The following is an 11,311-nucleotide window of genomic DNA, read 5'->3' on the forward strand; positions in this document are numbered from 1 at the left end:
CAGGATCTGGACATGGGGCTGGACAAGCTGTTCCTCTGTGTCAAACAGAGAAACTGCTGCTACTGCTTCTGCCACCTCTAAGGGCACCAGAATCTTGCAGGGAGGTCGGTGGGGAGAGTGCAATTCCTTCATGGGACTTTTGCCTCTGTTTTCACTTCTACTCTGCACGAGCAAGTTCCTGCCTGTGCATTTTCCCAGCTGCTTCACCAGGAGCTGCAAAAGGCAAGGTGGAGAGCAGAGACAGGCAGGGACTACTGTCAGAGAAAACAATGGTTTAAAGCTATTTTGAGCTTTGTGGAAACAACAATTTATTTTGGTTTTGTAGCCCCAAGGAAGAGAAGAGTAAGCTTCTGTCTCCACCACAAGGATCTGTTTAGTCCTGGGTGGCAGATATGTCTCAGTGGCACTCAGAGGCTCCACCCAGCCTGGTGGGCACTGTGGCACATTCTGTCTTCTGTCAGCCCCCACAGTGATCTGCAGAGTGTTGTGGGACTTGAGATGTGTCCGTGGCAGCTAGAGTAAACATTCAGAAGCAACTAACATTTGCCTGGTGCTCTCCAAGAGAACTTTGGTGCTGTGTTTTCAACCCTTGAGGTCTCAAGTGAGGAATTCACTTTGCTCCATGGGCAAGTTGATCAGACATCAGTTGGGAAAGCAGAGGATATGGGTGGGATGTCATCTGTGTGGGCTTTTGGAGGCTCCATACTGGTAGCTTCTGAAGGCCACTGGAGTTTCTAAAATAGGCTGTATGGCAAAGGCTCTCTTGATGAACAGGGTAAGTGCCAGTCAACCAATGTTATTGCTGTGTAACTGATCTGAACACTACACAGACTGAATTTAATTTCATGATTAATTATGCCAGGAGACCACAAGTATTGGATAGGTGCCTTTGTTAAATGAATCTCATGGAAATAATTATTGGCTCAAGAGAAGGGTATTGCATTTTTAGATCCGGATAAGACTGGTGTGGGAAGGACACATCCTGCACACCAAATCCAGATGAAAACCAATGGCCAAGGTGCCTGGTGAGAAGTGCCAGTGCTGAGGCCAAGGGTGACACTCCATGCAGATGCCACCTCTGGAGACTTGGGGAAAGGATCTGTGCCAGCACTGCTGCATAAGAGATGCCCCTGCCTCGAGCCTCAGACAAAATCTGATTTTTTATTATGGCCAAAGGCACCCAGGTCGAACATACAATTTCCAGAACTGGATGTCCACAGTAGTATTTGCATGCATATCCATTTTCGGTATCTTCCCACAGAGCTGTGTGCAAGAGATGCAGCTCTCACCTTGCTTCTTCATGGCGTGAGTCCTGCTGCTCTCACACACCTTGACAAGTCAGTGCATCAGCTGAGCAGTGGCAACTGCTCATCTATACAATATGCCTCTCTTACCATAAACCTTTTTTGCTATAGATTAAAAGGAACGAGTTTCTTTTGTCTCTGTTGTAGGGAAACATCAGAAGCAGGGACAGCTGGCTCAGCTGAAGTGAAGGAGTCAGATGAATATGCATGAAGCTAAAGCATTATTAACCTTGTGAATTTAATGTTGGAAATTTGACCTTTCTTCTCCCACCTCTCCCCACTTTGTGGATCGCTGTCCCTCCTGGACACACCTCTCATTGTGAATTGTGAGATGTCACACCTTGTTCACTGTGCATGTCACCATGTGAGTGCTCCGAGACAATTAATCGCTCCAGTCCTGATTGAAAATTCTCAGTCCTTCAATTTTCTGGATGCATTCAACTGAGTAATGTCCTTGCAGAGACAGGGGAAAGAAGAGTTTCCAATTCATTTGCAGATATTTGATTATTTTGAAAGCTGTTTTTGTGAAGCACCTCATAATACATAAGGTTCCTGAAGGAAAACCCAGGCAGCACAGCTCTTCAATCCAATCAGGCATCAACAAGCTGGCCAATGACAGGCTCAGTTCTCACACAAATCAGGCAGCAGCTAAAGGAAACAATTCCCACCTGGGTGTTTGGGTCAGAAAATCTGGTCACGCTGTGGTTCTGTTTGAAGTAGGAAAGGTGAGGTGTATTAACCTGCACCAAACATGGGAATCACAGAGGCTTCAGGTGCCAGGGCTCTTTGGGCTTTGGGCTGGAGAAATAATAAATAATCACACAAAGCATTCTGATACTAAACAGTGAAAACTTACTGGAAAACTTACTTTTAATAAAAAGACCTGCTGTTCCTTGGCTGCAGAGCTCCTATTTACATGCTTTCCCCATCCTCCCTTATATGCTTTCCCTCTCCTCAAGCTTCACTCCCTGATTTGCTTCCAAGGCCACACACCTTCATTCCTTGCTGGTGTGGAGGGAACATGTCCCTGCCTTCCCCAATGTTGGTGTGTGACACTTCAGGGGTTGTTGGTGGGATAAGACCTGCAGAGATTGCTGTAATAGGAAGCCTGCCTCTATTGTACCAAATGTCCATTTAAATTTTTATGCTAAATGTTGGCTATCATAATCAGCTACTATTACAGTATTGGCCTGATTTCCTTCTCTGAATTTGGTCCCTTCTGGTGATGGACCAAGGTTTCATCTGTCTGAATCACTGCATCATCATCAGACATGTTCTACAAGCACAGGACTGTCCTCCAGCAGCCCATCTCCTCTCCTGGAGGCTGTGGCTGGGGGTATGGTTGCCATGGTGGTGGCAAGACAATTAAAATGGCTTTATAATCAGCTGAAGGTACTGACTGTTTCCAGGATACTATACATCCTAATCAATCTGAGCTCCGACACACCTTGGAGCAAAGCCAGATCCAATGACAGCAGTTGGTGGTGTTTAATTTTGTCCTTTCTTCTCCAGCCCCCTGAGGTTAGCTTTCCTCCATGGCTTTGTAGCTGCAGTTCAAGGTGAAAAAAACCTCCACCCTTTCTGGCTGTGGTATCTTTCATTCTGCACCCTTTGATTTGGGCCACAAAATGGAAGTTATCACCATTCCTGTGACCTCCTGACCTGCCAGAAGCTGAACTGGCTCCTTTGCATCGCCTGATGTGGATGCTGCCCTTGTGATGAGTGCAGGGAATGAGGGATCTCTTTGTGGAAGGCTCCTCCTAACAGGCTGTGCTTCTCCCCTTGCCAGGCCATTCCCTGTGGGTGGTGGGGGCTGGAAGCAATATGTTGGAAGTCACACTGTATCCCAACAGCTTGGGATTCAGAGCTGTCAAGCAGTGGCTCATTGTTAGTACAACTTCTTCCAGAACGCCAGAAAAAGAAAAGGAGACTTGAAACTTTTTATGACCTGCTGACACATGAGTCTGGTAGGAAACTGACTGTGAATCTGGAGAAGTAGTGGAGGGGTTTGGAAATTTGCTGCTGCTGCTCATTACAGAGTTGTTTTTTCCTACAGGTAGCAATGTGAGCCAGAGGGCTCCTCCAATTTACATCTGGTTGTTCCAGCTGGCTTGCATGGATCTACTTTGTGGTGTAGGTGCTGCCCTGTGCTTGGTCAGCACTTCTCAGGAGTATACAGTATTTTTGTGAGGGCTTTTTGTATTTTTGGCATGATCCAAGAAGAGTTGAGTTCCCATTTTAGAGTTTCTGACCTACGTGAGCCTGTATAGTCCCAGGTAGGTGGCTGGGCTAGCTGTGTCCTGCAAGTCTGGATGAGTTTGCAATGTGAGACTACAGGATGGCACAAAATGCTGCTCCTGACTGCTGCTACTAAAAGAACTTAGCTCAGGGCTGCTCTGTGTGGCACTGGGCACTTCCCCAGCACAGGTGCTACAGTGGGTTTCTGTTTCAATGCAGGGCCATTCTGTGTTTTGTGTTGACACTGTCTAGCTCAGTGTTCTTAACTTTTTCTTGTATCCTCACAAGCAGAATGCTTAAAGCATCAACAGCTATGAGCATTAAAAGAAAATTAACTTGAATCTAACGTAGTTAAACCTTCTAGAGTTGTGAAGGCTGTTTTGGAAACTCCTATGTCTTTGCAATCAATCAGTCAATCAATCAATATCATGCCATCAATCATTGTACAGTATTTGCTTTAGACCTTGCACTACTCTGAATTTCTAGCATGCCCATAGATTCACTAGCTCTTCACTCTCTTTTGGGATTTACCTGATCCCTCCAGCTGGAAGAGTCTGCCAACAGGCTCTGCTTCACAGAAGGGGCCCTACAGCCAGGCAAACGCTCCTGGCATCTGCTGAAACAACACATTTGGAAGCATTAGCCTGCTCCATTAGTCTGCAGGTTAGAGGGTCAGTGAAAGTCCCCAAGGTATACCAAAAACCTTGTCTGGAGACTCTTTCTCCCTTAAGGAGCCTGCAACCTTCAACACTCGCTCAGTGACCAAAGACAACAGCTTGAAAAAGCCCTCATTTCCAAAGATAAACAATTTAGCTATGTAAATGAAAAGTTGCGGGTTTCTTTAAAGGCTCTGTTTGAACACATTTTTCCATGACTCCCCCTTGACACCATGAGGTCTTTCTGGCAGCTTATTTTTAGATGATTTTGTTTCAAAATATGTTTAGAAGCTTAGGTTGTAACGAAGGATAATAATTACCCAACTAACAATGAACTTAACCAACCACCCGAGGAGTTGGAATGATTTACAGCTTTCAAAGGAGCTGATGCTAGCTTGCCTTTTGTCTTTCTACTTAATGTCTCTCTAATATTCTTCTCTGGACACAATGCCTTTATGAACTGTTTTTTCTCCATTTTTTTTTTCTTCAGTAGAATGCCAAGTCCCTCTACCACCTAATTCTCTGCATACAAAAGAAGATTTAATATCCTCTAAATGACTATAAAGAACAAACCTACCAGATGGCAGACTTCATTGCCCAAGGGGGATGCAGGCTGGTTCTCTTGGAGAAGCATTTCAATATGGTTTTGAAAGAGAGAGTCATTAGATGTATTCATATTTTCCTTAGTGGGGTGCTGTGATAAAGCTCAGGAAGGTGCAAGAAGAAGGAAATACATTTTGTGATCCAACAGAGGAAACAAACAGAGCTGCTTGAAATATCTTTTTTTGCTAATTTCTTGAATCTCTCTGAGAAATCTGTTGACTGTGACCTTGAGCATCTCTGCAGAAGTTTTGAGATGTAGTATCTCGATGCTATGTATAATTTTACAAACTTGAAGAAAGGTTTAAGAAAGTTACTAGCATTTAAAGTCTTCTTCTCCAGATTTAAAACAAGGATGTTGCTGACATATAATCAATGCTCCTCAGGAAGAAACTGTTCTGCTTCATTCTCTTTCCATTTTTCCTGTGTCAGAAGCTGACAAGATTAGTTGATTAAAAGGACTTCTTTAGGAACAAATGTTTGCATCTCACTTATTTTCCAAGTATTTGGCTGAAAAATTCATCTGACACATAGCTAAATCATTTATCTTTGTAGATTATCTGAGATCACAATATTTATGTATCGACCTTTTGCTCAGACTTATTTGCTAAATAAGTTATTGGAATAATCTGTGCTTTGTGTCTCATTTGCGGCCAGTTCCTTGGGAGATGTTGATATTCTGATGATGTGATGTGTTTCTGTTCCTAAGTGGGTGAGTGTAACTTTCTGGAATTATTTTGTGATGTAAGTGGCTGTTATTATGAGTCTGAAATGTGTTTTCACGCTAAATTCACACTTGGTGAGTATTCCTTCCAGAAAATGTGTTCCCTAGGATAACTGTGGAAAGCAAACACAAAAAAAGGAAGGAACACAGTCAAAGCAAACCCATAAAAAGATTCAGATGCACAGAAATATGCTTGCATTTTATGCAAACTTATCTCTGCTGTGAAGCAGTATGATAAAGAAGACCTCAGATTTACAAGGCAGAGATGGTTATATGCCAACCAGCTACATATCCTGTATGGACATCTTGAAAAATTATCTGCAGCCAGACCTGCCACCAAACAAATATGACCCACAGTCACTTGTGTTCTGCTTGGGATGTAGGTTACACAGCAGAGTACCAAGCAAGGCAAAGTGTAGCATTACATATCAAATGAAGGAGAAAAGATAAAAAGGGCATATTAATGGAGTGGCAACAATCTTGGTATTAAGGATGAAGAAAATAGGGTATTTTATGTGTCTCCAAACTGACACAGTAGCCTGTAGTAATGGCCACTACCTGATACTTTGAAAGCAAGAGAAAAATTTCCATCATGATTCAGTGATCAGCTTTCACACTGAATTTGGAGATCTGATCTCCTTATCATTGCAAGTGCTACTGGGAGACCTGCTTGGTAACAAGAAAAGAATTCAACCTAACAACAGCCCATTCATCCTGGTGCTGTGTCAGGCAAAACCCAAGCGTTTATCTAGCATATTAATTCTCTACAGACCTTTGCTTCAAATCGTGTTTGCTGTGCAGAATGTATTTTAATATAGCCAAAGAGAGGACTTGCTCTCACAGAAATTCAATTGAACTATGTCTCTCACCACCAGGAAAAAGTAGATTCAAATAATATGCTCGTCAGAACATAATCATACAGCTCCATGGGGAAAAACAACTATTCTGGATTTAATCCCACCTACCAATAGGGAAGACAGGTTGCAGTTTTCTCCCTCTCTAGTACTCACATATATCTCTGGATTTTTAAGGATGTCTTTGTGCCATGTATAGAAAAGACATTGACTTTTTTAGAGGTTTGGCCATGTCTATACAGGGATGGTATTTTTCAGTACATATATATTTACATTGTACACACTACATCAAACTCCCTGGTGTGCCCTGCTTATTTATTATAGCCTAAGGTGCTTCTCTTGAGAACCCTTGTGCATACACTATTTTCTCAGCACTTGGGAGATCTCCAGTGGTCCCTTGCTCTGTTTTGTACTCTACAAATTTACTGGCAGTAATTTGTAGGATGCCTTTCCAAAACTACAGGAATACTGGTCTGGAGGCGTAAGTGTATTAAACCGCCAAACTCCCGTGATTCACATCCTTTCCTGACACCCGTTAATGTTCCTGGCACCATTTTCAAATTACTATTTGGCAGATGGAGGACATGCTGCTAAGTGCTATGATTATGAGATTCATTAATACAGACGGGATTATGCACATGGCGTTTGTAGTTGGGCAAGCAGAAGAATTTACATCCAGGGTTTCTGAAGACCTGAGGTGAAGAGGTGATACAGCAGTAGGAAGGTGAGATAGAATTTTGTGGAGAAGTTGCATGAAGCAGTTTTACTTGCTGAGATTTTTGTCTCAGGGCTCACCTAGGCAGCAACAACTGGTGAGAGCAGGTAGTGGTTCAGAACTGGATGGAAACTGCTAGTGGCAAAGCTTTTGGATGAGAAAGACCAATTCGATCTGTGAGCAGAGCCCAGAGCTACAAGAGAAGAACATGAATGTGCCCATCCAAGTAGGCAGCCGTGCCACCCTACTCTGGCATCTTACTGCTGATCAGGAGCTCACCAGCTGGGCTTGGGAGATCAGCTACAGCAGTTGTCACAGGGATTTGAAATGGGGAAGTTTCTGCTCTGTCATGTCAAAAGCCTGGAAATGTGCAGTTGGAGCTGGTTTTAAGGGTTGTAAATGACAGACACACATATCTCGTCTTTTCCAGCAGGACCAGGTATTTTCCATGGGTTTTCAGAGGCTGACTGATCACTGTGAAATATTCATTGACAGTAATGGGAAGTGGAAAGCTCTGTGATGCTGTGTCAAAACTGGCCTGGGTGCTGGAATGGAAAGGGACTATTTGCTTCTAGAGAAATGAACATTATGGTTCCTCTTCTTGTTCTGGGCATCTGGACTCAGTGAATGCTCTATTTCCCTGGCCAAGGAGGCTCATTGTTGGTGGTTTCAGCATGAAGGAAGAATTATTTAGCTTTGTGCAGAGTGGTTGCAGATGATCACTGGCATGTACTTGAGGAAGATGGATAGGAGGGAGGTGGTACTTCATGAGAAGGGTGGGTGTTTCTCATCATGATGTGCTTCATGTGATAAGTGCCTGCAATTTTTTTGCACATCCATAAGAAGATTTCCTGAAGGAAATATTGGAGGAGGAATGTGAGTGGGAGCAGGAGGAAGAAATTTAATGCTTTAGGCAGATGGGGAAAGCAAAATGACCAAAATAATCATGACCACAACATACTGGATGTTTGGTGTGCTGAGGACATAGAGTGATTTTTGGCCTATGAATGCACTGTAACCAAGGAAATGTCTTGCTGTTTGAAGTATTGATAGTGTGTGGGCATGATCTGTCATTTAGGGGTTGAGCTGGATCTATGTGACCTTTTCCAGTCAAAGGCACCAAAATGAATTTGAGTGAGGAAAGTAATACATGATGTGTTGAATAAGAACTCAAGGACTGAATCAAGGAAGCACACAAACAGAACAGCTGCAAGTAAGGTGTCTGGTTGGAGCAAGGACATAAAGGATCAGAGAAAGGTGCCACAGTGGGGCTGGCAGTAATGGGAGCCCCAGGGTAGCATGTGCCCTGAGTTCCATGGGATTCTCCATGCCAATTCTCCCCAGATGTTTGACTCTGCAGTCCCCATACAGTCCTTCCTTCCAGGGAACCTCATTCCCATTCTTTGGGAGCACCTCAGGAAGTGCCATCTCCATGTTGTCTCTGCAGCCCCTCGCCAGGATGCATTCTGCTGGGATGCCCTGGCACAGATTCTCTCACAAATTTTTTTCCATTCAGGTACCTGTCAGCCTCCCTGTGCAGTTTAATGATTCTTTTCACACAGGTTGCATGCTACAAGTGCTAAGGGACATGACAAAACATCTAAGTACTTATTGTCCATTCCCAGTTTCCATGGCAACCATGACAAAACATTTCTTTTCCCACATTTCAGGAATGCCATTCACCTCCTTTCTTCCCACTCCTCAGTTCCCTTCAGGAGGAGGCAATGCTCCCTCTGCTTCCTCAGGGACAGACCCCTGTGGCAAAGGCTCAGTGCTGCCCATGCCTCCTGGACAGATGTTACAGGGCATGGAGCAGCACTGGGTGGCTGGGACATCACCTTGTTCCAAACTCCCAAGACCCAAACAGGTCTCATCTGAAGATGCAATCATCACTCCAGGACCACACCAGGAGAGTCAGCTTAGCTCTTTTTGTGCCTGCAGGAGTGGAAAGGGGGAGCCAGCTGTCTCACAGAGGAGTATCTTTGCCTTGCAGGGATGTGCTGTGCCATCTGGGCTTTGATTTCCCTTATACAGGACTTACAGAGCAAATCAGCTGAGTTTCACAAAGGTCTTCCTAAGCACTTCACAGCACCCTAAAATCTGCCTGCACCTTAGTCAGCCTTGGGAGCTCAGTTGCTGGAGCTTAGTGCTGACAGCTCATCTTCTTAATCAGCTGAGTGAAATAATGAGCTGGAGAACCTTTCCTAGAGAGTTTTTCTGCCTGGGATGTATTACTATTATACACATACTGGGATTATACACGCAGTGTGATTAATTATTTGATCTTTGTGTTGTTGGTCACTGAACCCTGCATTGTGTGAGCTGCTGCAGGTGTGCAGAGCTGAGCAAACAGCTGGCAACATGGGAATGGGATGTGAGGGCAGCCAGCCTAGGTAACAGCTGCAGGGTGATGGTAGGAGGCAGAAAACCTCTAAGTCTTGGGTGACTTCATTTTGAGCTGTGCAATGCATTTGGTGTCGTCTCCCAGGTAACAAGTGACAGGACAAGAGGAAATGGCCTTAAGTTGCACCAGGAAGAGGTTAAGACTGGATATAAGGATACATTTTTTCACAGAAAGGGTGGTCACACACTGGAACAGGCTGCCCAGCAAAGTGGTGGAGTCACCATCCCTGGAAGTGTTCAAAACACATGGGATTTGGTACTTGGAGACATGACTTACTAGTGAACACAAAAGTGATGGGTTAATGGTGGGACTTGATGATCTTATAGGTCTTTCCCAACCTTAATGATTTTGGGGCTCTAGGTACAGGAGGAAAGAGTGTTGAATGTGAAGCAAATAAAGAGTCAATACCTGGAGAACAGAGTTTTTATATATTGTCTTAATATTCAAATATATATGCTACGGTTTACATGTGTTTATACATATCTGCTTCTGGGGGCTGTCTCTGTACTGTGTTTGATGAAGCTCTTCCCAAGGCATTTGAGAGCATTGCTCAAATCTGGTAGGTCTCTGCCCTTCACTGGCTACCTCTGCTAATGTCCACCTTAGCAGACCTTGGGGCACTTCTGAGGTAAAAAAAAAGATGCTGGAGGTTACTTTTGTCTTGCTCCTCACTGGCAACAGGGTGGCTCTGGGAAAACAGCCTGTCCCTCCAGAGTCCTAGCTGGGATGTAATCTGTTCAGCACACTGATAGTGCCAGGGATCCAGAGGAAGGCACCCCAGAGCCTCAGCTGAACCTCAGTCATTTTATACAGGACATTCAAGTCCTGAAGAAAGCAGCTGTTGGCCCTGAACTTTGCTGGAAAGTTTCCAGACAGCCATAGCTTGAAATGAGCCTTCAGGAGCCCTAGACACCCAATGACTTCACTGGGAAGTCAACCAGCACCTGTTCATGGAGGTTTTCTGTGTGTCCTTTGCCATGAGCAAACAAAAGGCCCCAGGGGCTGGCCATCATCCCTGCTCTTTAATCATGGTCCTCCTCCCTGGTCTGGTGCCAGCCAGTGCCCTGGCATGGCATGGAGGGCAGCATGCACTGAGGACATTCCCAAATTAGAGGCAGGGAGGGATAGACTGCAGCAGTTTCAGCACTATCATCCCCACACACTGCCACAGTTTTTCCATAGCCCTGTTTTCACAGAAATAAAATATCACCCTGCTCAACTGCAATACTATTTCAGACACTTAGAAGTGGGGGCAGGGGGGAAGTAAATAAAAAGATAATTCTAAGAATACTTTATTAAGGCCATAGGGACAGCACAGGGGTTCAGATGAGACCCAGAATCAGATGTACTATGGGCTGGAAATGGCTAATCTGTGTCACTTGGCTGCAGAATCAGAGAATGGTCCCTGTTTTGATTTAATTTTTTATTTCAGACCTAGACTAGCCAGCAAATTTGGCATGGAAGTGAGCAGCATGAGGACATCAGGCACTTTTTGTGCAAACTAATTTAGTCCCTCTGGTGTAACATCTCCTGAATGATGGTTTTGTGGAAGCAACAGGAGGTACAGATGTGTTGTTTTGCTTGCATAACAGGCTCATAAGAGTGCTCAGGATGAAGTATGCTACATTAGAGGTTCTTCAAATTGCCAAGGTGATGAAAATCCTGACAGCTGCCCAGCTCTTCTGTACATATTGATGGCCATTTCAGTAGTGGTGTTATGGACTGTCCATAATTTGCCTACTTTCTCACCGACTTACTGTGGGACAATTACTACATGGATTTATTCCCTGGATGGTCAGTGTGAGATTGGGAATGA

Source organism: Lichenostomus cassidix, chromosome 5, assembly GCF_008360975.1.
Source record: "Lichenostomus cassidix isolate B80296 chromosome 5, HeHo_3.0, whole genome shotgun sequence".
NCBI lineage: Eukaryota > Metazoa > Chordata > Aves > Passeriformes > Meliphagidae > Lichenostomus > Lichenostomus cassidix.